General features: G+C 39.5%; 1 protein-coding gene across 5 annotated transcripts in view; it reads right to left on the reverse strand.

Moving 5' to 3' along the window:
• The window catches only part of LOC118813840 (tight junction protein ZO-2), a 139638-nt gene that overhangs the window by 92306 nt on the left and 21601 nt on the right, over positions 1–25731 (reverse strand). The window contains exon 2 of one of the 5 annotated variants that reach the window (XM_036579408.1): positions 95–227. The exons of the other annotated variants lie outside the window; for them this stretch is intronic. The gene's annotated coding sequence lies outside the window, so the exon portion shown is untranslated. The remainder of the gene's footprint in view (positions 1–94; positions 228–25731) is intronic. 5 annotated transcript variants of the gene reach the window in all.

Consider the following 25731-nt stretch of genomic DNA (forward strand, 5'->3'; position numbering starts at 1 on the left):
TTAGGATGCATGTGGACTAATGGAGGAAAGGAAAAACACCACCAGGCATGTAAATAATATGAGATGCAATAAAGTAAAAGGAGATGGAAAATACCTGCCAGAGCTGTGTAAAGCTGTGCAGGGAGGCGTGGCGTAAGTCGAGCAGGTAGAGGCAGTGCGGCCGGCTGCTCCAGTAGCTGTTTTCTCTGGAGAAGCCTGTACGGAAGAGCTCCGAGCCGTACTGGTCCCTACGATAGAACATGCACATTAGCATACGCACACTGAGCCACGCATTAACCTGGATGACCACGACCCTTTGGGTCAGAATTTGACTTGCACAGGGCACTTGTTTTATCAGTGACTTCTTCGAGAATGGTTTTCATAAAGCTTTGTTAAAGCCAGGCATACTAATCGATGTTGTAGTTCGTAAATAAAAATGTAAATGTGAATCTGTTGTTTACATACAAGGTGAAAACTTGTAGGAGCCACTGAGGCTTTGTGATGGACCTTTAAAAAGGCCTGACTTTCTGAACACAAGAGGGTTCAAAATTAATATCAGAGCTGAGCTGCATTTGTCAAGCGCCTGTCAAAACCGCCACTGAAGGTGCGGCACAAAAACGTGTGACCATCGGTTCAAGACGACAGTACATTTTCCTCGAGTTTTAAATTGCAACATTTGTTCTAATGGATCTCTGACTGTGGCACTGTTAAAAGTGGGTTCAGCAATTTTAAGCCAGAACATGTTGTAATTCTGATGAAATTGTCCTCAAATTCAAGCAGCTTGTTAATAAAATACATGCTCAGAGAAAAAATCCTGTCTCTGTGGTCAAAAGCTCTTTAAACAGGAGGGGAAAAATGTGAACCACCAACATCCAACTGATCAGGACAAGAGGGCATCTCTGCTTGCCTGTCAATCATGTGCATGCACAGCACATAGCACAGCCATTGCCTACCCACAGCATTACAGTTGGCACTTTCCATGAATGGAGTTCAATTTATGTCCCATTATCTTTGTAAAAGTAATAAAGTGTTGCTAGCATTTAAATAATCACAAAACACTTGAAATGTCTGTGTCCAACTCTCGCTGACATTGAACTTCTCCATGAAATATGCAATTTAATGGTAAATGAATTATTGTTCCCTAATAATTTATTTAACAGAACAGTCAATTCTAACCTGTGTCCCACAATTTATGTGCAACCTTGTCACCAAAACCTGTTGTCCCTCCTAAAAAAATGGAACATTCCATTTATTATTATAAATGCAAGAATTTAGCATTTGGCTGCAAACTTGACTGCTTAACCCTGTTCCAATAATTTTTAGAAAAAAGAATATATATTTATGTATTTTTAACTTATGTAAACTATATAGTTATTTGTACTTAGCATGCATATATATTATCTGTGTTCAACGCTGTAAGCAGTGGTGGACAATTCAGGGTTGTTTTCGCTGCTATTATTTCTAACCTGCTGTTGCAGTAGCAACAATTCTGGTTTGTAGCTAACTAGCATGAACATCAGCATGGCTTTCCAATACTGAACAGAACTAAGGAAGCTGATGACCACGAAGAGTGATGCTGGTCTCATGGACAGATACATATTTTACATAGCACATGTTAGCTGGTTAGCTATAGCTAATGTATTTATCTATGAACTATGCTAGCTAGAATACACTGTAGAGCTAGCTAAGAAAATTAGCTAGAGATAGTAGCCTATCTGAAGCTAACAAAATCGGCTATGGGCTCTGTGTGACTAGATGCTAGCATCTGTGTTAGCTACTGTTAGCTGTGTCGTCATTTGTGATAAACTATGAGCTGAGTTAGCACAAGTATTGGGGTGTTCTAGCCTAGGCGGCGCTGGTATATGTGTTTTGGGGTTGAGGCTGAAGGGAAGAACTGTGTTTGTTTGACTAGCTCATTTTGAGCTTCAAAACTGGCTATAGCTTCAAAAAATGAGTGTTTAGAGTGATCAAAACAGGCAGGATAGAAGAAACACGCATTTTATTTACTGGAAGTCAGTAAGGCCATTAGATAAGATTTCAACTTCATAGCTTTCCTGCTGGTTGACCCCCAATGTGGAACGCAGCACCCCTGATGCAGTGGGAGTACATGAGACTCTCCTGAATCACAGTGTCCCCAGCCTGTAGCCGACCAGCGGGGTGTGACATGAGTAATGGAGGCCGGGGGAGCAGTCGCTCAGTGCTGGCCGCAGGCACGGCCGTCCACAGGCTCGTTAGTCAAACCACAAAGTCCTCCATCAATCCAGCCCCTAACGAGCAGCTCTCCTCAGGGACAGCCCTGACCGGTCACCCACACAGCAATGCACAGCTACACAGCCAACCTGAGGGCTCAGGCATAAACACGCCTACATATACTTACACACATGCACCCAGATAGATATTTAGAGACCGTGTTATTGTGAAGTTTTGCCCCAAATTGTCTTTTAAAAGTATGAAAATATATATGATTTAACAGGTTCTATTTGTTTTCAGCCATTCCTCTTTGGTATTAGAAGGCTCTAGTTGCAGAACATTATTATCCAATCACAATTCAACATGTCTTCTGGCCTGGCCAATCCATCGGCTTCTCTGAAGAAGGCTGGTTTGAGGAGATTGAGGAGTTGAAATTTAAAATGATCTACCATCATAAATCCCTAATTAGATGACTTTTTAAGGATCGCACAGTCAAGAAATATGACACCAATTGGCACATAGCAGAACAGAATGAAGGAACTGCAAATATAATGATGTGTCTCCAAACATGAAGGTCACACTTGTCCAGGGCTATGGTCTTTTCTGTGGTTCTTTATGGATGTGAAAGCTGGATAATAAAGAAGCGGGACAGGAAAAATACTGATGCCTTTGAACTTTGGTGTTAGCAAAGACTTTTGAGAATACCTTGAACAGCAAAGAAAAAAACGGACCAATTCAAGCTTTGCGTCTCACTTGAAACCCATATAATAAAACTGAACTCTACTTTGTTCATATTATGATAAGAACCAACTCATTGGAAAAGACAGTTATGCTTTGAGCAGCTGAAGGTAAAAGAGGAAGAGGACGGCTAGCAACAAGATGTATGGATACAATCAGAGGAATCATGAGCCAGCCTTTCAGCCTGAAGTTGGAATCGACTTAACAGCACTTAATAATAATAATATGTTCAAAAACAATGTGATGTCTTCTGTCTTCTGTACATTTTCCATCAGAAAGTGAAGAAAGTTTCACACAAGAGTGAAACCACATCCCCATGTTTACACACACACTTAACCTTCGCGATCTTAAGACCACAGTTTCTCACAAGCTGAAACACCTATAAAGGTGTTACCCACTGTAAAAGCAAGAGATACCACAGGGAAACATGATGACACATGGCTGCCAGCTATTTCGTCACAGCCTGAGGCAAAAGACATGGTCTGCTCATCTTCCGTTATCACATACATCATACTGGCTGGGAGTAGATGACAAGGACAAAAGACAGACTGTGCTTTTATCAGTAGCACTGTCCATCTTGTGAGTCCTCACTTTATCTTACTGCCCCAGCCTCTACAGATGAGTTTTCTAGTTCCAGGCCAGGAGAACCATAATCTACAGTTTGGTATTCTCCAGTTCTTACACACCAGAAGCAACATCTCAGCTAATTTTAAGCCTCCCATTTGCTCCCTCTCACAGCAAGCAGAATGGACTGAACCGATGACCCCTGCTCCAAAGAGGCCAGTACAGAATGACAGCTTCCAAACAGGGACCCCCAAACAGACAGGTCAGGATTGGAAGATCTATGAGGAGAAGCTTTACTCTCTCTTTGACAGAACCAAGAGTCAGCAGTTCTTCCTGAAAACCACAATTAGACTAGACTGAAAACAAGGCTAATATAGCTAACAAGTAATGGAATATGGCTGAGTTAGCATAATACAAGTAGCACATTTGCTTCCAGTTACTGAACTGGAAATGTCTCCAGATTTCATTTCAGAACTCTGGTCAACTTATTATAAGTCAACGTTAAAACACAAAAACAAACAATATTATTAAATACATAAATGGAGCCTTTGTAGTGGAGACAGAGAATAATCACACAATATCGATAATATAAAAGGTAATAAAAGGTAGTGAAGTTAGCGGTCAGTGTACCTGATTAGCACAGCTCAGTGTGTGCTTGTTTTTAGTTGTAATGACATTGTAATATGAGATTGATTAGAAAATATTATTAATAATATAAGCTGTGTATAAAGTATTTTTTGGACAACCATCCACTACCCCCCAAAAATATCTTTCAATTCTCTCATTTTCAGAAAGTGGAAAGAAAATGTCCCCCCCTAAATTTGCACCAATGCATACGGTTATCTATAAAAATGGACTAAAGTACATCACATAGCTAACAGTAGTAGCCGCCATCTTGAAGCCTGAATCTTGTTTATACAGCTCCAGTGCACGATTGAAGAAGCAAACTTTTGACAAACATGTCTTGGCTGACTGACTACATTTGGGGTAAGGGGGAAATTAAATTAGATTGTTGGCCAAACCTTTGCTTTAAAAAGGGTGTATTTCAGTTCTGTATTCATGAAAATCTTTTGAAAAAATAAATCAATCAATTTCAAGCTGAAGCCGCCAGTAAGCCCAAACAAACCCCACTCAGAGAGTTTGCACAATGGCTCTGCAGGAGATGAGGATGAGGAGAGGTTAGATGAAGGCCACGGGGCGCTATATCTCAGCAGACAGAGCCTTGTCTGGAGGCGGCAGTAGCAGGTCTGAGACGCAGACGGCCGTTAGCACAAGCTGTGCAGACGAGCAGAGAGATGGAACTGCAGTAATGTGATGTGACAGGAGGGGGCGGGATACAGGCTCAACCTGCTAGGGGGTGGGGGAGTGGGTATCGAGATGGAAGCTGTAGTAACACGATATGTTTCTGATAACTGGTTGAGAAAGACAGGTTGGACAAGGCTATAAACACCACAAACAGTTGAGAAATAGAGAGAGGCAGGAAGTGAGAGAGGGTGAAAGAGTGCGGTACCCGGTCTGAGTTGCAGGCTAAATATGCTAGACTATGCAATGTCAACAAGGTGTTCTATTAAAGGAAAAGTTTGGTGAAAATCAAGCATATACAACTGCCTCCTTGTACTAAATATAGTCAGTCAGCCAAGACACGTTTGGTACCATAAGATTGCTCATTAAAGGCCATTACAGACCAAATGAGCTGAAACTCTATGAGCACTTTTGCACATAGCACGTCCCAACGTGCAAATGCTTTTAGTTTTGCATGGTTCTAGGAAGCTAATGTGGCTAACAAGTAATAGGAGCTTAAACCTTCCTAGTTAGCATTGTCCGCATGCCTAAGTCATCACTCACATACCTCAAACTATATCAGTGCTTGGGTTTTGACACAATATGACATATTGTTATTTTACAAAATGGACAAAAGAATGTGGCTAAAAACAGTAGTAGCAGCCATAACAACATATCATCCAGTGTCAAAAATCACATTAGGAAGTCTGTGAGATTATTAACAATTACTTCTGGTTCACCTACATCTTTAGACACCAAAAAGGTCTTGGCTGACTGGCTACATGTGTGTAAATTTGATACTTTGTCAAGCTATTCCTTTAGTATTAGCCTCAGGATGCTAACTCTTGGACAGGCTATCTCTCTCTCTCTCTCTCTCTCTCTCTCTCTCTCTCTCTCTCTCTCCAGTATATTTTAAATAGCTCACACAGATTATCTCCTTGGTGAATACATGTGCATATACACATTATACATTATAAACGAGGACTGGTGGTGAGTCCCTTTGTAACTATTATACTAACAGACTGCTGGACATCTGTTTAGACAGAGAGGACAACTGTTCTTCCATACTCACACATTCCGGGGAAAGAGAGAGCGCAGGATGATGTGAGTGTGTCCGAATGCAAAAGAGAGAAAGAGAAATGGGGGGTGGGACAGGCAGAAGGTGAAAGGAGCCAACTTCTACTTTTACATGTGTGCATTTATGTGTTCATACTGAAGAAAGTGCTGCTTTAAATTACTTTGATTACCTTGACTTCAATTTAAACTAGTTGAGCTATTCTTAGGGTACAGAAGTGTGTAGTAAAACTTTGGGCCTCTGTCAGGCCCTGGCCATGTAAGGGGTTCAAAACAAGTACGTTAAATACATTTTTGAATGACACCTGTTTTTTAGTGCATTTACAGCAAGTGCTGATTCAACAAATTCTGTATATGTGTGAGAGCACCACAATAAGCCAGCAGAAAGCAGTGTGTGTTTATGTGTGTGTGTGTGTGTTATTTCAGATCTTCAAAAAAAATGTAACCAATTTATGCCCATACTGTTTTTTTGATGTCCTTTAATACAGTGGTTCTTAGCGCTTCACTGAGCACAAATCTGCAAGCAAAAAATCAAAATTGTTAAAATGTTTTTGGTGTGGAAAAAAATATTGCTCCCTTAGTTATTCAGTCAACTAATTAACCAAATTTAGTCGATAAATTGGGATCAATTAAACTAGACAGGCCAGGCTAGATTACTGCCAGCCCTTTTGAATCTAAACATCCCTTAAACAGAACTTTTTCAGCAGTGCGAAGAAGGCTAAAAAGGTTTCAACAAACAGCACACTATGCTGTGATCAAAAGAAATTCCAGAAGAGATGAGAAATATCATTCTAGAGACGGTTACAAAGCCATTTTTATGGCTCTGGGAGTCCTGGGAAAAACACAATGAGAGCCATTATCTCCAAATGACAATCTAGACTCCACTCGCCTTTTTTGGTTTTCCATTAGGCAAACCTGGCAGCTGGTGCTATTTTTGGTATCACTTCTGTCAGGGTCCAAAGCGAGCTGAGCCGATACCAAAAGGCGACATGGAAAAACTGCAGCATACTCATTGGTCAGAGAGAATAGTCACTACCACTCAAAACAAATATGCCAATTTTAGCTATCAGGTTAGCGTGCCCTCTTACGTCGCCCATGAGCAACCAAGCATCTAAATTCCGATGTAGTAAAAACTCTCGTTTTTCTTTCAGCAGTCTTTTGTCTTACTACTATCAGCCTCTTCTGCATAAAATTTGTCTCATTCACATTGCAGCAGTTTCATGTGGCATCACTATGACGACCAGCTACAATGAGAGGGTATTTTATCTGCAGTGGAAAAAGAAGTAGCTGGTACCAAAAGCAAGTAAAGGCAAGTAGAGCTGACCTGGTTCCATCCAGTGGAAAAGTGGCTTAAGGAACCGCAGACCTCGCTCATCTCAGATCAAGTTAGGGTTCATGATCACACCATTAGAAAGAGATAAAAAGGGTGGGAAGGTAAAAAGGGTGGGAAGGTAAAGTGAAACATAAAGCCTCTTTATTTATGCCATGATTTGTTTAAGTCATGACATAAGCTACTAGACTGCTACAAAAAAGTTGAGCAGAATGTGTCCCTGACATTGAAAACATGTGCCTCAGTCCTTAAACAATGCGTAGCCTGTGAACCCCTCAACTACTACTGCTCAGTCAGCTAACATACGTCTGCATTGGCTAGCACTGCACTGAGTGATGGAGAGAGGGTGGACCATCCTACCCACCCTCTGTTGGACTCCTGGTCATGGATGTCTGTGGCATCGCTGGGGATCGAGCTTGCGGTCTCCTGCTGATAGGGCCAAAACTTGGACAGTTATGCCATCTGGGAGGCCTTAAATAGTATTGTTAATAATATTATAGCTTATTAAAGCAGGACAATCACATCATATTTTAATATGATGTTTTTTTTCCATGTCATGCAGCCCTGTGTGTACATGTGTGTAAGTGTCTGTGTGTGTATATCTATGTGTGTATGTGTGTGTATGAGGGACATTTGGAGAAGGCAGTGTCACGGGCAGCTGTCAGTGGATGATCACTCACACACACAGAGTGAGCCTGATGCGACTCCTCAGATTGCAGCTGAGCCGCAGGACATACACACACAAGCATCATCTGTACAGAGACACGAAAACAGCCAGAAAACACACACACACACACTTCTATAGGGGTGTCTACTCACACACACACACACAAGGGTGTATATAAGGGAGAGCGGAGCAGGGCATTATCTATTGCAGGGTAAGATGTAACATGGATATCTTACATAGTTAAACAGGTTTAAGAAGAACATCTTCAGTGTTGGGGATGATGTGGTACACCTCATAGTAACTCGACTACTTTTTTCTGTAATAAAGTTGTGTAATGCATTAAAATATAAAATCTTGTAATCACATTACAGTTACTGACTTCATAAGAATTTTGTTACTTGTGTTATGCATATGTCTCTAAGAGAACAATACTAATTATAAATGATGCATTCAAATTGCCTTTACATACAGTTGAGCTGTAAAATTTGCGTGTCTTTGATCATCCTCTACAGATAACACACTTCTGCACATTTTTACTGGCTGAATTTAACATACTGGAGAAAAATAAAGAAAAATATGGCCGTGCAAAAGTTATAGCACATTTTATATTTGATGTTTTATTTTTTTCTTAGCAAATAAATAGAAATTGTGCACTAAAATTTGCCACATTTAAGTTTGTTCTCTGTGGATGATGCGTTAACTCATTTTCACTTCGAAAACAACAATGTCCTTTGATTGGGGTGTTCAAACTTTTGCATACAACTATAGAAAATCTGTACCTGTACATAATTTGGGCCACACTACCTGCGACAGCTGACTGCGTGACTTTGTTTATGAATATAACCAGAACATTGAATTAATATTTCTTGTTGGTGCAGATTTGTGTGGGTTTTGGAGAGTAACGTAGAAGACAAGTAATCGGTAATAAGGTAATAAGTAAAAAATAATCAGTAAACTATTCCGGTTGCAGTTTGAGGGAACCTCATCTGCAAACTTTTGCAGCAATCAGACAGACAGTTCTCAAGATTCACCTTTTGGACCATAAAAGTAATTTTTGTTTTAGCAGCCTCATAGAATTCATGCTTATATTATTTTAAGTACCTTCCTAATAAATAAGTGTTTCAACCCTTGAGTGGTGTTGATGTTGTTGTTACTCAGTGGTCTGGTGGACCCACTGCATTATTGTTTGTTAATCAATACAGCCATAACAATTTATGTAAAAATACCAGATGTTTAAAATATCACAAGTGGCCAGTGTAGGGTTCTCCTTTAGCAGCTGTAGCCAGTCAGCAGCCTGTCCATGTTGTCCACCCTCATACACACACACATACACACATATATACAAACACACACACACACAGACACACACACACTAACAGCAGGCCATGTAGGAGGAGAACAGAGTGAAGGGACACAGCACGTCCACACTTTCATTCCCGTGGGTTCACCCAACACCACATGTGTATATAAATGTGTGGGGGGTGAACAGTGTGAAGGCACTGAAAATGTGTTATCGTATATGTTCTTTACAGAAGATGAGCAAAGGCCAAGAATCTGAGGTTGAAATAATAATAAATCACATCATTTTTTTTGGTAAACACTAAAAATGTAGCACATATAGCACAATAGCACATTTTCAATGACTTCACACTGTACACCCCCTACACATTTATAATGTTATTATTGCTGTTATTGTGTGCGTGTCTGTGTGTGTATGTGTTTGTATGTGTGTGTGTGTGTGTGTGTGTGTGTGTGAGGGTGGACAACATGGACAGGTTGCTGACTGGCTACAGCTGCAAAAGGAGAGCCCTACACTGGCCAATTGCAATATTTGAAACATCCGGTATTTTTACATAAACTGTTATGGCTGTATTGATTTAAAAAAACATCCACCAGACCACTGAGTAACAAACACATCAACACCACACAAGGGTTAAGTTTTCATTTGTAGCACAGATGTGTAAGTTGATTGTATTAAAAAATAATTCTTTCCCAAATACTTTCAAAATGATTTAGCAAAAATCCCAATTCCCACTGTCCCCTACGCAAATGTACACAGAGACATACCCTCACATACAAACACCACACATGCACGTGTTCGCCCAGCCGTCCACACAGGCTGATGTTGATTGTCTCAGACTGATGCTGTGTGTGGAGCAGATGGATCCACACTGACAGAGGGAGATGAGAGATAGGGAGATAAAAGCTTGCAGGCTCTGATTCACCCACACTTCTACTGGAGCTCAATACTGATGCTGGAACCCAGTCCTCCATTACACCAACAAATGAGTGTCACTAAGCTTACACACACGCACAGCACTGACTAACACACTAACCTCACCGCCACATCACACAGGAGCGATGACAAAACATTGACACACCTTGTTCGTGTAAGTGAAACTCTGTAAACTAAAAATGCAATGGCAATATTGTTTAAAATGTGCCATGATTACTATAACAATATATAATCTGAAAAAACTTTTGCTCCTTTGATGAGGGTCTTTGTATGACAGCTTAAAGATTCACAACAGCAGCACGTTCTATGGGTTTTGAACAGCATTTTAAAGCAGCTTAATGCTGCTATTGGACCACAACTTTTCTGTACAGCTTACTGTTGACAATGTTTGCACTAGTTCCTTCACTACTCACATGCTGCTCTGATGCCAGCCATGCGTATATATGTATGTGTGTGTATATATATGATGCCCATTCATATATATTGTTTTGTTGTCCTGTCTAGTATTTATTGTACTATATATGTATCGTCTGGTCTATTTATTGTATATTCTCTGCTCGTTTCAAACTGTCATGTATCTGCACTCTATGTAGTCCTGTGCTGCTGTTGCATGTTGCACCATGGGGCCTGAAGTACAACTCATCGTTCCAATGTATACAAGTTATATTTAGAAATGAAAATAAAGACAACTTGATTTGACTTAACTCACCAAATGTATTTCTAAGCATAACAAAAAACATCTTAAACTCTAAGCTTATTATTCAGTGATTAATCTTAAGGTGTATCCAATAAGAAAACTTGAAGTCTATACCCACTAATGGGTCCTTAGAGTTTAATCCTTTCAGGCCTAAGCCTAGAAGTGCCGCCAGAGCCTCTTGCTATTTTTAACTGTAAGGTAGTGATACATTACATTAGCTACAAGAATTTAAAATTAAATGATTCAGCACAAACTTAGCTTTCAACAATGTGAATGATTAATCCAAAGAGTAAACTACTGTATGAATTTATAAAACTCACTTGAAGTTTCCACTGTGTATATTTACAGGTCTGTGGCAATTTTTCTCAGTGCTGTCAGTAGTCGTTTTTAGTTTATGCTCTTACTGATGCTGTGTATTGTGTATCTAGCAGCACAGGACCACATCACACTTCTGACATGATAGCAAAAACATGTAGAAAAAATTGGCAGTGATATATATACGCTGTGATCTAATGGGCGGGCAATTCAGTTGACACTGCAAGAGACACGACACGCATTACACATATATAGCATACTGTCGCAAAGCTCAGCTTCTCTGGTGTAGTTCTCTAGTTTAAAATCAATCTTATAAGATATATATCTTATCTATATCTATATATATATACACAAGATATAAGATATATATACACAAGGTTAGTGTCTCAAACGTTTAGGATCTGTCCTGTGCATCATACACAGCACAGGGGGAACCCAGGTAAGAAACAAACAGGCCAACAGAGCTGTTAGCATGAAAGAACAACGTAAGATAGTAAAGTAGCAATTTGAGCACTTGCTTTCTGAGCTGCTGAGATGATCAGAGCTTTGTGATATTATTGGTCCATAACCAAAGACATTACAGTCAGTGGCTTTTACAAATCCTATAATAACCACTAGCAGTGCACGATGAGAATAAAACAGGATTGGAACCGTCTGAGTTCTAGCATACCAGAGCATAACATTTCTAAGTACTTGGCTACATTGGCTAAGTATTATACATGTGCTAGGACCCATCTGATATATTCCTATAGGTTATGAGCTATATTTTGTCTTGGAAAAAACAACATGCTGCTAATTCAAAAATAAAACTTTACCTAATACAAAACATAAATTAAACACCAGGAATGGCAGAGAAAGGTACAATTTTTTATTACAGATTAAGCCTTCACACATGAAAGCGTTAACCTGAGTTGCCGGGGCTATGACTAAAAAAAAACAGGAAAAATTAAACCTTTTTTATACTGCTCTGGAGGGGTTACACACCCCCATTACCTCATCTCACCTGATCTGTCTTACCATCACACACAACTCTCACTTCACTCAGTTGTATTATAACAGTAACCATTTTGTACCTTTTACATACACATTGTTTCTTCAGTTAGCCTTGGCCTTCTGTGACAAACACCTTTGTTTTTCTTTTAAAAGTGCCATGTCATTCTTCAGTTCAATATACCATTTCATAAAATAATAATCACTGGCCTTGAGTTATTACATTTGGTTATATCATTATCTATAGGCTATGCTCTTGATTACATCATATCACATCAGTTAACATATCTCTCTTTTCCATTTTTTCATTGATCACAACAGAATCTCTCAATTATCCCTTCATTATGACTAAACAGGTTATTCTTAATGGCTACGAAACAAGGAATTGTTTCAAAATATATGTATTGTACATGAAATAGGTAAAAAAAATAAAGTTATGGTCCACACTATGTCTCTGTATGTGTATGCAGGCCAAGACTCCTAAACAATGACCAAGTGTCCCTATCACAGTTGCAATTTGTGTTCAAAATGGGACTGAGCAGTGTTTCTTAGGCCTGGTTGAAACATATGCAACACTCCAGGACAAAGCCCAAGCATGTACAGAAAGGCCTTGAATGCACAGAGAGAGGGAACCAACACAGTACAGTATAGCATTACGGAATTAAATCAACGATTAATGTGGTTACAACTGAGCATCTATATGTATATGTTTCTCCTGTCAAATACATTATTAATAGTATATAGTACAAACAGGATCTCCATGTGAATGTGCTTCTCCAGGCCCCGGCCATTTCACACAATCAGGCCTGCTTGGCACACACCACATAGTCAGGGACACACAGGCACACACACACCCAGTGAGTGAGCCATACAGCGTAATATGACTAGTCATGAAAAACTATTAACTTTGTTTCCTAAAGAATGTTTCACTTAAAAAGTCTTTCACGTGATCAAAAAATCCCTCAATCTGTTGTTTTCTGAAAAAATGGATGTGGTTGCTTTTTAGACCGCTCTTTTTAAAATGTCCATTAAGATGTTAGGCCTACTCATTACCTATCAGCTTGTATGTTCCATATTAGTTAATTTAGCCTACAGAACGTCAGGTACACAGCAAATAGGCAATGCAACTGTCTTTGTTGTCTGTTCAAAAAAAGCTTTTTAAAATGAACCTAAATACTTATCCATTGGCTACACAGCTGTAAAGAAATCAGAATTGGAATTGGCCACAAAAATTAATGACTGTGCACCCAAAAACAAAAACAGTGTTTACAGTATCTGCGGTAACTGTGGTGCTTGGACCCCTAATAACAATGTTTTACAGCACCACCTGATGGGTCACTGTGTCCAGAGTGTTTGGATGCAGCCCTGTTCATAACATCAGTTTCATGCTGTGGCATTCACCAGGCACCCACGCTTTCCCCATAAACGCAAGATTCAACATAAATTGGACGCTCTGGGAGGCAGAAACTCAAACCGACCAGTGGAGACAGATGTCAGCATAGCTTTGCATGCACAAGCAAGCCTAAAAACCACCGGGAAATGTCAGAACTGCCAGCGTAATGCAAGTTTTCTCTGCTTGCTTTCATATAGCATTGTGTTGTACTGACAGGGAAGATGTTAGCATGTCCTTCCCTAAACTGACCTTCAAAGGTGCAACAAAAGAGTTTGCCATAAAAAGTAGAAAAATAAACCGATATCACTTAAGAGTGGCAAATTTTAATGACATACAATGAAATGCACTGCATACATTGTTAATTACTGCCAAGATTTTACAACATTTAACACTAACTTTTCATAGTAAAATACTGTATTCTTCATTTTATTGTGAATCAACTCATCTTAGATATTTTCTGTAATAACACAGCAAATTACACTGAGATTAATGTAGAGATGTATTGCACAACATTATGGGCTATGAGAATTAAACCTTTCTGCAGGCCTCCTAGTGGAAATCAACTTGGATGTTTATTATTAATATAATCAAAGAAAAATATTAGATTCAAAACATAATTAAAATGAAATTAAAATATTTTAAAAATCTCAAATTTACTTAAGAATATTACAATTCAGGGTGGCACGGTGGCGTAGTGGCGTAGTGGGTAGCGCTGACGCCTCACAGCAAGAATGGCCTGGGTTCGATTCCCGGCCGGGCAACCAGGGTCATTTCTGTGTGGAGTTTGCCTGTTCTCCCCGTGTCTGCGTGGGTTTCCTCCGGGTACTCCGGTTTCCTCCCACAGTCCAAAGACAAGCCGTCAGGCCGATTGGACGTGCTAAAATTGCCCCTAGGTGTGAGTGTGTGTGTGACTGTGTATGTCTGTCTGTCTGCCCTGCGATGGACTGGCGACCTGTCCAGGGTGTATCCTGCCTTCCGCCCAATGACAGCTGGGATAGGCTCCAGCACCCCACCGCGACCCAGAAGGATAAGCGGTTTAGATGATGTATGTATTACAATTCAGTGCTAAACTGAGGGACGTCCAAAACTTAAAAGGGGTAAAAAAAAAAATTTAGTTTTCAGTCATGCTTGTGCGAATTATATATATATTTTAAACTTGTAAAAACTGCTGATTTGAGATATTCTGTGTGTATAGAGTGCAAACAATGGTGAATAAATATGTCCATTGATACTGTTTTATTTCAATTTAGTTTACTTGCCTGTAATTTAATGTAATTGTACTGTAACTTTTTAAACTCCTGAAATATGTCCAACAATAAAAAATGCTACTTATTGTACCTTTAATTTATACCTATTTACAACCTTCCTGCAAGACAGGTATATTAGCATTCAGCCCTTACCTATACCACAGGGCCCCTATTAGGCCTTTATAGTGTCTGTGACATTAAAGATGTGCCAACTGAGGGATTAGCCATAAAGGCGGCATGTGAATGGTTTCAAGTGTAGCCTCACGTGCTGCAAAACTAGGACACAGCCACTGTGGGGAGAGGTCAGATTTTTGCCCTTGATTATGTAGGAGGACGTCCAGAAAGCTGCTGAAAAAGCTGAACGGCATGATTCAGCAGCATTTCCCTCCCAAGCTGAAAGAGGACTTATGAATATTGAAGCCAGCTCTAGACTGACCATCCACCCCCCAAATGGCCCCTTCCTCAGTGCCATCCATCGCAAGAGTGCTTCAGCTCGGGTCCTCTGGACCTGCCGTTCAGCACAGGTCAGTGTTTCCTCTGCTCTAATACACCTGATCCAAATCGTCAGGTAATTAGCAAACCCTCCATGAGCTGAATGAGGTGTGAGGTGCAGTGAAGGCCACGCAGGGCAGTAGACATCCAACAATTGAGCGGATAACCTTCTCTAACTGCACTGTCTCCTCCCTCACAACAATAATAACTATAACACTTTGTATTGTGTCTTTCTCATACCCAAGGTCACTTCACAACAGCAATGAGATACAATTAAAGGGAACTTACACCAATTTTTCAAAATGTCTGCATAAATCAATCGTTACAGTAAACAGAGTGGTTTGATGTGAAACAGTTCATTGTAAAGAAACTTACTGACTGGGTTTTCTTTATATTGTAGGTGGTAGGAACCAAGGGTTGTGTTGTCAACAGTGAAAATATAGCCAATTTATTTGATACACAAAACAACCAATGAACCCAAATGTGTCTTCTGAGTTTTTATATGTAATGTTGATAATGATAAAAAAAAGTAGTAAATGAAAGAATATGTTTTCTTTGGGTACAATGGTCGTGTAACTGTAGATCCATTAAGCTCTTCAGACATCTATTTCCTGTGAATAATTCTGTAAGTTTCTCTGGTGTGTTGTATATCACACTACTCTGAATGACTTGTTCATAATTTTATTTAAATACATTTTTTAAAAAATGGTGGCATTCCCCTTTAGAGTAACACTAGACAGATCAACAATAATTAGTAAAGAAATGCATAAACCATGAGGACATAAAGAACCAACAGTGTAGAATAATGATATCATAGTAGAAAGTAAATAACGTACAGTATAATTGCTAACTGATACTAAAAGAAGCATACAAGGCTTATATTCACATTCACAATTCAAATACTTTGACAGTTCACATTCATTTTGTTTGTAAGTGACCCATATGTGTTAAAAACACATGGATTCTGATCTGGCCCTTCTCATTACGGTCACATGGCCACATATAGGGGTATGCATCCAGTATAGAACCACATCTGAAAGTATCTCAAATGCGATTAGAAAAAAATCTGTTCCTGTGTTCACACAGCTCTCAAAAAAACTGATTTGTAACACACAACATTTTAACTTTGTCCTTGAAATCGGTTTCAGGATCATCTTCACTTTAATAATCTATACAGTGGTGAGTATCACAGCGGAGGTGCATTATGAAAGGTAAAGGGGCATCTGTGAGAGTATTTGTTGTGGTTTAGTCCATACGGTTGTTATGTAATGAACGGCCAGCGGTACTCTCACTGCAGCGATTTAGAGGAGTGTAATTATGGGGTTTTGTGGCTGCGCTGCATGGACTTCCTGCTCCCCCTTCCATCTGTCTATTGTTAATTACCCTTACTCTCCTGAGAGAGAGAGAGAGAGAGAGAGAGAGAGAGAGTCGGGTAGAAGCTAAGAGTAAGGGATAGAGAGAGGGAAGAGAAAAAGAGAGGCAAAGTGAAAAAAACAAAGAGAGAAGAAGTGAGAGAGAAGGAACGAAAGAAAGTGACAGAGAAAAAGAGATTGAGAGAAACAGAGAAGGAGAGAAGAGGGAGAAAGACAGTGAGAAAGGCAGGAAAGGTGAGAGACAGAGAGAGAGCGGGAGAGATGCTAAGTGAGAGAAGGGGATAGTGAGGGAGGAGAGAAAGAGAGTAGTAGAAAGAGAAGAAAACAGGGAAGAAGGGAAGGGAAGTGAGAGAAAGAGGGGAAAAGAAAGAAAAGAGAGAAAGAGAGAGAGAGAGAGGGGAGAAAAGAGAAAAACAGAGCTAGAGAGAGACAAATAGGGAAAGAGACAGGACACATGAGAGAGAAATTGAGAGAGAGATGGAAAGAGATAAAGAAAGGAGTTGGGAGAGAAAGGATGAAAAAAGAGAAAGAGATGGAGAGAGGAAGTGAGAGAACAAGTGAAACAAAGAAAGAAAGAGAGAGAAAGAGAAAAAGAAAGAGAGAGAGAGAGAGAGAGAGCAGTATAATCAGCATAATAATGTGACTGGTCACTGTTGGTGGTTTTCATGGCTGTGGTGAACCTGTAGCTTAAGCGTAATGGGGATCTAAAGAAATTCCTCAGTGTTTTTCGGGGGGGATGGATGGTTCAAGCGACAACTGGGGGGGTGGGGGAAGAAAATATCGATAAAAGACATCTTAAGGGGATGGAATTGGGGGATGGTAATTTTACAAAAGGGGAGGTTTTCATCTTTCTTTTATGAGGAAGATGGCATCCTCCCCCAAACCGAGCCCTGCTTACAGAACACAACACTTGTTGACCTACATACTTACATACCATTAAGTTTCTACCGCATTGTCCATGGTATTCAACAGAATGCTACTGATGCTGCAGATAGAGACTAGACTCAAAAACACTGGAGCATTCCTTTAACTACAGTACAGAACAGTGTCATTACATCACACTGCATTAGAGTTTAAAAGCCACGGGGGAGCTGCAGAACTCCAGGAGACGGAGACAGGGCGAGAGGAAAAGGACAGAGGGACGAAGATCAGGGAGGATTAGAGGACAGGACATGAGGGAGAAGTGTGGAGGGGTAAAAAGGAAAGGGAAAGGACAGAGAGGAGAGAAAGAAAGAGACTGATTGAGAAAGAGGAGAGAGAGAAGAAGGGGTGAGAGAGAGAGAGGAAAGAGGAGAGGATGAATGATGGCTGCTGCTCTCTCGTTCACCCTCAACTCTGCTCCATAACCCCCACAGAGCTTTAAAAACAGTGAACAGGTCTCCTTTCTGTGAGAGGATATTACAGGAACTAGTGGATCAAGGGAGGCCACATCGAATAGGGGTCACCTGGTCAGAGCTATAGACCACAACATGAGTGGGGGGGCTGCCCAGGCTGTGGCCCAATCTATTTTTTTAAGGGGTGTTTTCTGATTCAGTCTCTACCTGCTGTATCTGTAGCGTGCAGCTGATTGCCATGGACAGTTACAGTAATGGGTTACACTGTTTAAAATAATGTGGAGCTTTAACTAGTAGCCTGACTGCCTAAAAGGCATGGTGGGTTGAAAAATTAAATTTACGCTATTTCTCATGTACCTCTAGATATAGTCAATGAGCTCTCTCTGTTGGGGAAGGAACCAAACCAGTGATCTGTGAACATCTTTGTATGAAAACGTCTTGAAATAAATCTAACCTTCCCCTCAAAAGTGCACGACTCCAGACTAGTTTATTTTCAATAACTTCTATAACGACTCCACAAGTCAACAACTGGCCAACCAGCCAGGAATTGTTTTATATTGAATCATGATTCATCTTCTGAGCTAGTTCATGTTAGCAAATACGCATGAAGCTTAAAAGTGTAATCCAAACCCTGTGACCCTGAAAAGATCAAGAGCATGAGCATGAAGAAAAGAATATTGCAGCAAGGGTCTGACTACAGGCCACAAGATTAACACAGGCATGCGCGCACACACACACACACACACACACACACACACACACACACACACACACACACACACACACAAAGATTTATAAAACAAAGTAAAAGCAGAAAAATTTATAAGCTGAAAAAATAGAAAAAATAGCACATGCCCCCCCCAACCTTTTGCCAAGGACATGTCTTGACGCAAAGGGCAATACAGTTTTAAATTTCGATATACTGTTTTGAACTTTTTTTTAACGTGTCGATACTGAAATTGTGAGATTTACCACCTATATGTAGTAAGAATTTTGCAAAACCTAAATATTTTCCTCTACCTCTAACCATAACCTCAGAAAACATTTTTTTTGCTCTTTCAGTTTTAAAAAATAAAACATTTACAAAATCAGGACCATAAGGTTTGTCTTGCCTAATAACTTAAAGCAGCATTATGCAAGAATTGGTATTTTTTTGCTCTTGGGCTCCCCCTACAGTTGCAGAGTGTATTTCACTTATACACCACTGTTGAAAATACAAATTGTGCTGTGAGCCCCTTTCACTGACAGCTGTACAAGTGCATTTTATTGATGAGCTGAAGGATACACAATCCGACTTCTCTTTGCATGCATGTGCGTCATGCAGATATATGGACGCTGCAGAATACACTCGCGTTCTCGGTTGTTTATACATGGAAGTGTAATTTGTAGCATCCAAATGCTTGCGTGATGCACATGCACACCAAGGGAAGTCAGTTTCTGCTGGGAAGTCGGAATTCAGCACAACACCGGCAAAGACAACATCAGAAGAGAAAGAACCATGTCGACTTACTAGGCAGAGCAACATTACAGGATTTTATTAAAGGAGGTTGCAAACTTTTACGGCTTAATTGGAATGAGATTGACAAAGACTGACTAAACGCTTTGGCGTGTGATGAATTTATTTCTTTGCATTCTAGCCTGAAATGGGACTGAGGTTAGATGACTTCTGGCATCTGGAAAAACTACAAATCTACAAGACAGGGATGACACAGATAAGGTTACAGCCTATGTTGCAATTTTTAATAAATAACTCTGCCTTCAGATTGTTTTCCCATTAGCTGTGAGACTGTCTTGCATCCTTTTATCTCTTTTAGCTCTCGCCATCGAGTAAAGGCCAGTCTGAGATTTACTCTTGCTTTTGCTCAGTTACTCTCTCTTTTACTCTTCCTCGCTTCCTCTCACAACATCTTTTTCAGTCTTTTAGCACCCTCTGCCATGATGCCTATGCTGAGAATACAGAGCTAGCTTCTTCTTATAGCTAGCTGAAGACCCATAGTTGTTGGTTGTATGACGTGGTGCCGTAAAAGCATTACACAGCTCTCGTGAGAGGTCTTGTGCTGCTCCTCCAAAGTTACATAACACTATAGCAGGCCTGGAGTGTCAGTGAAAGAGATGCCATTCTCCCTGTTATAAATCAGGGTACCATCAAAATGATTCTGAAGACGTTATTCTAAGATAAAATTGTTAAATAATGTTGCTTTAAGAAGAACTTCAACCCTATGAACAGATATCTCACCCACTACTACTGTAGTATGTGGTTGATCACCGTGGACAGTTACACTAGTGACAGTTAGACTAGTGAAAGCTTTCACTTCAGTAGTGTGTGTGGCACTGGCAGGACTGTATTAGGCACTTTAATGTTTCTGGGTTTTTTCACATGCCAGTGTCGCTGCTGGGATGAAAAATGACCATCCTTAAAAATATCTAGCCAGAGGTCATCCTGTAGTCAGAAATTTCTTGAAAAGCAGTGCCCAGTTCCTTAAAAACAATGGAACACTTGCCAAACCAGGTCATGATTGGTTAGCTTATTTCATCAGCTTTTGCCCTGGTCACTTTTTTAAACTCATGGATCTCCCATAGACCACCTTGATAAAGCCCTCAAAGACCAATCTGTGAAACATTCATTATGGTGATGTTAATTATTCAAACGCTCATCAAATTTTCAGTGAGAAAAAAGTGGCTAAAGGTTAACGTTTGGATATTGGTCAGGCAGTTGATTGAATCCGGGTTGTTGGAGCACACACGCTGACTGACACACATCCCCGCCTGTGGACCAGGCCGCTGTCCTAAAAACGCCCCTTAGGCTTCAAAGCCCAGCCTGTGCCCTGAGAGCACTGTCAGTTTGAGGCTGCTGCGGGGAGTCAGGCTCATCTGCAGCTGACAGGAATCTGACTGATGAGGAAAATGAGAGACACTGCATCGGTCCATCATGATCACCACAGGGCGCGTTATATCGGCACCATTTGATCATTTTTCGCGTCTTTAAAAAGAGTCGTAAAAGTCCTCACAAATCAACAGCAGTGGCATGTAACCGTGATCCATTTCGCTGGGTCATCCCGGACACAAATCAATGCTGTCCCCATCGACGGCAGCCGCATTTGCATTTTGCAGCAGTTGCACTGTTGTTTTTTACATGCCTAAAAATACCACACTGTGTGGTTAAGCACACAAATGTAATGACAGAAAACTCTTTAAATAACAGCACTTAGGTTAGGTGATAGTGAGGGCTTAAAATAGCACAGAACAGATGCTGAAATATAAATATGCAAATGTTCTACAATGCTCATTCAGCAGAGCAGTACAGCTCATTCAGATAACTGATCATTTCACAGACAAAAGACAAAAAAAAAACACAACAATATTTCTAGCCAAAGATTACACCTCTAGTTGTTGAACCACAATATAGTAAATTAAATTTAGCATGAGCAAAGACCCCAAAATGTCAAAGTAGACATTTGCAGTTTGCGTTGTCTTGTGAAATGGGTGTGACTGAGGCTGGTCTGGAAGATTGGTGACAAAAAATCCTCCATGTTGGTGTAGTTAGCAAGCTCGCTAACTCACCAACCATAAACAGTAATGAATTTCAGACAATCGTACACTCGTGGTAGTATAGTGCTGCAGGCTGAGTCGTACCAAAAAAGTATAGTTAACTGACAAACCTGGTGGCAGTTGGGTGACTTTTGTGCAGCAGCAGTTAGCCAAACAGCTAACATTGCAATTAGCAAATGGGTAACTCATCTAAATCAAACAGTAAAACCACAAAAGTAAAGATAAAAATACAGTCTCCCAACTGAATGTGTATCTCTGTCGTGTGTTTATTCATAGTCAGTGGGAAAAAGTGTCCACTAAAGTTTTAATCACCTGGACCTCTGCAAAATCGTTCATTGTGGTAAACTGAAACGGAAATATAAATAATTTCGCTTGTGAAAATTTGCTGATAACTGTGACTGGACCTTTATTCATGAGCAAATTAGATTTGTCACCAAACTGTTCTTCACACAGTTACAAGGCTAGAGGTACAAGAATAATATAGCTAACAAGTAAAGCAGCCTACAATATTAGCAAGCTGCATGCATCATCACACACTTGAAACCACACTGAGCTGTCGAGTAATCTGAAACAGTCTTGCTTATGTTGTTTCTGACATAGGAATGGACAAAAGAATGTTGCACAGCTAAAACCAGTCATAGCGGTCATCTTTAGTCCTGCTTTTTATGTTCATGTTCATGTTTTTGGCATACAGTTTAAACACTGTTATTGAGCTCTCATCATTTTTTAGCTTCAAAACTAAAGAAGCAAACTGTGGACCCCAAGCATGTGTAAAAATGCCAGACTATTCCTTTAAGCCTCAGACTAGCTTTACTACGGCAACCTGTGTGCAGAAAGCAAGCCCATAACAACACCCTGCCTGCACAGCACTGTTCAATCACAAGAGCAGTGGAAACTTCTTACAGTCCTAAAGCCTGTGAGTGATTGGCAGAGCTGGATGTGACAGGCCCAAGGGGCGCTCAGAGAAAGAAGCAAAAAGCTCCAGCCTGCAACAGGCCAGCTCCCCTGTGGCAGCCAAATCTACTCCCTACACGGACAAATCCAAAAGCATTGCTCCAGCCAACTGCCTTCAGCTGGGCCATAGATCTTCATGTCCAAATAGCCAATCAATACATGAGCATTCATCTGAGCAAGTGGGGAGATGTCACCATTCTCAGGCTGATTAGGAGCAGAAATACACTCCCATTTAAAGGTCTGTATTCACGGTTTCACATAAATTAAAAACAATTTGGTAGCAGATAAATGTATTATGTGATTTTTACATGCTCATCCTGAGCAACTTCAAAAAATGAGTAAGAAGCTAGAAAGCTGTGAAAAAAATGAATAAACTTTAGATGATTCCACAATGACAAACATAGCAGTAGATGATTCTAATATGACTGAGATCTGTATAACATCAATAGTGATACAAATTAAAGAGGCACTCTGGTCCAAGAGCCCCGCTGGTGACATCCTGTACAAATAAAAATAATGCGTGGCCACGACTTAGTAAGGCGCGGGAATGAGATGATTAAGTCGTGGCCACGACTTAGTAAACCCACGCCATACTAAGTCATGGCCATGACTTAATCATCTTGTTCCCACGCATTAAGAAGGCGTGGGCACGCATTATTTTCATTTATATAGGATGTCACCAGCAGGCTGCTATTAAGCTGAATATTACTGAAGTCCAGAGAGGCCATAAGGTAGTAATAATTTTCTGGACTGTTATCTTGAGTTAATTATCTTGTTATCTCAATATAACAAAAGTTTTTATTCTGAGACAAGAAGTTAATTATCTTGTTATCTCAAGATAACAAACTTGTGATCTTGAAATAATTAGTTAATTATCTTGTTATCTCAAGATGACAAAAGTTGTTATCCTGAGATAGTTAGTTATCTTGTTATCTTGAGATAACGATGTTGTTATCTTGAAATAATGAGTCAATTATCTTATCTCGAGATAAAGTTGTTATCTTGAAATAACAAGTTAGTTTCTTATTATCTCGAGACAACAAAGTTATCTTGAAATAATGAGTTAGTTATCTTGTTATCTTGAGATAACAATGTTGTTATCTTGAAATAATGAGTCAATTATCTTGTTATCTTGAGATAAAGTTGTTATCTTGAATTAACAAGTTAGTTTCTTGTTATCTCGAGATAACAGTTATCTTGAAATAATGAGTTAGTTATCTTGTTATCTTGATAGCTCATGGCCTCTCCGGACTTCTGTAGAATATCATGTCTTTATAAGCCTCTACAGCAGTGCTGCGCTCCACATTAGTGGTATTTGCCGTACTGTGTCTCCTCTTACTGGCTTCCACACTCCTAATGTATGGTTGGCGGTCAAGGGGATCCTAACCACATATGGTCATTACAACATTATCAGTGCCACCAACCCAAAGCAGCAACATAATCACAAAGCCATTAGAGGATAAACACAGTAATTATCAGCATTTCCAAACTGGGAGGCGAATGCTTTTTGGTGTGTGGGAACCAGGATTAATCGTGTAGTCCAAAACCATCAATTTAGCCGTGTGTTTTCGTTTTAATGACAGTTTTGTGTGGCTGCACTTCTGTGGTCCGGACCCCAAAGCAAATAAAAGCCTGTTTATAGCCATGAGCCAGCCGTTGATGTAGTGCTTGTCAGCGCTTGCCGTGTTCTCCAGTAAGGTCACAAGACTCAGAGGCTGCGAGAAAAGCAGCAAACAAATCATTCGTAAAGTCACAGGCAGTTTCCACCAGTCAACACCACACTGGATATAATACCCCAATCCCTGCAAACAGCTGCCCATCATACTGTAACACACAGCACAAGAGCACTTAGAGGAGATACTGTAAATTCATTCTTTTTTGCTTTTTATGTTTTAATTCCAGTTAAAAACACCAGCTGCCCTTTACATTATGCAAACATTTCATGATGAATGAACCAATGGAAATGGTCCAAAATCTTACTACATTAACATACATTAACATACATAAAATTTAGTTGATATTAGAATCATATTGGTATCAGGAAATATTTGCTTTAAAAAAAATATTAAAGACATCAGACAGATGTTTAGATATGACCGATATTTCAAACTGATGTTTGATGACATATTGTACTCTGGAAGAGCAGAAACATTGGGCGACTGTGCTAAAATGTCTCAATTTTTTCATCATTTTAGTTTTTAAATTTTTTAATTTTAATTTGTAAGCCTACAGATGTATATGGTCTCTGTCAGATTTTGTTTTCATTGTTCTTTTACATTGCGTTAAAATATCATGATGAATGGACAAACAGAAATGGGCAAAAATTACTTGGAAAAAATATTGTTCCATAAACTTTTCCTGTAAAGTTATTATTTTATTGTATATTGGCATCAGCCCAGAGTTTACACATCAGTGCATTCCTAATTAAAGTTCAAAAATAGTTTAGCAAACACTCAAGTTACTATTTCAGGGCTTTGTGGATTTGTTACAACAGACAATTACATTTATTTTATTAGCAAATGCTTTTATTTCATGACGAATGAATCAATAGAAATGGTCCAAAACGCTACCTGGAATAAAATCATGTTATAATATTCTTAGAAATCATCTTAGAAAGTACAAAAATACATAAATTTTCTTACGACAACTATGTTTACATTTATTCAATTGGGTTCAAAGGGTTGGTACTACTTTAAAATAAGGCTACCTTTCTAAGTGTTTATCAATGGTTTTAAAATAGTTTGTTAATGGTTATTAGTTAGGTTCTAAACACATCATGAAGCTTTATTAAGCAGTTATAACATTAATAAAAAGGGCACAATTGAGCTGTTACATCTGATGAATATGAATTTTTGATGAAGAAGACAAAGTAAGATCAGTAAATGTCAAAATCTGAGGTTTAACTGTATGAATGAATATAGGTTCACTATTTGGCAAACAAAAGGTTACTGTTGCCCTTTTTACTTATGTGTTGTACATGGTTATTAATGATTTTAAGGTCTTTATAACCTAATTAGTAACTATTAATAAACTCATGTAAACCGTTCACGAACACTTTATAAGTGTAGTCTTATTTTAAAGTGGTACCAAAGGGTTTTATTTCACGATGACCGGCCAATAGGAATGGTCCAAAATGGCTTGCAATTAGATCTCATTATATTAACTTACATTAATAGTTACATTGTTTTTTCCTTCCTTAATATGTCATATTGAGAGTCTGCTGTAAGATGCTTTGTAGATGGTCAACTTGTCTTTAACTAAATATCCCGACTTCACTACACTGTAGCCTTATGAATGCTGCCCTTCAGTAAAGTGTTACCTTGCTTTT

The sequence above is a fragment of the Colossoma macropomum genome, unplaced genomic scaffold, assembly GCF_904425465.1.
Source record: "Colossoma macropomum unplaced genomic scaffold, Colossoma_macropomum, whole genome shotgun sequence".
In the NCBI taxonomy this organism is placed as follows: Eukaryota; Metazoa; Chordata; class Actinopteri; order Characiformes; family Serrasalmidae; genus Colossoma; species Colossoma macropomum.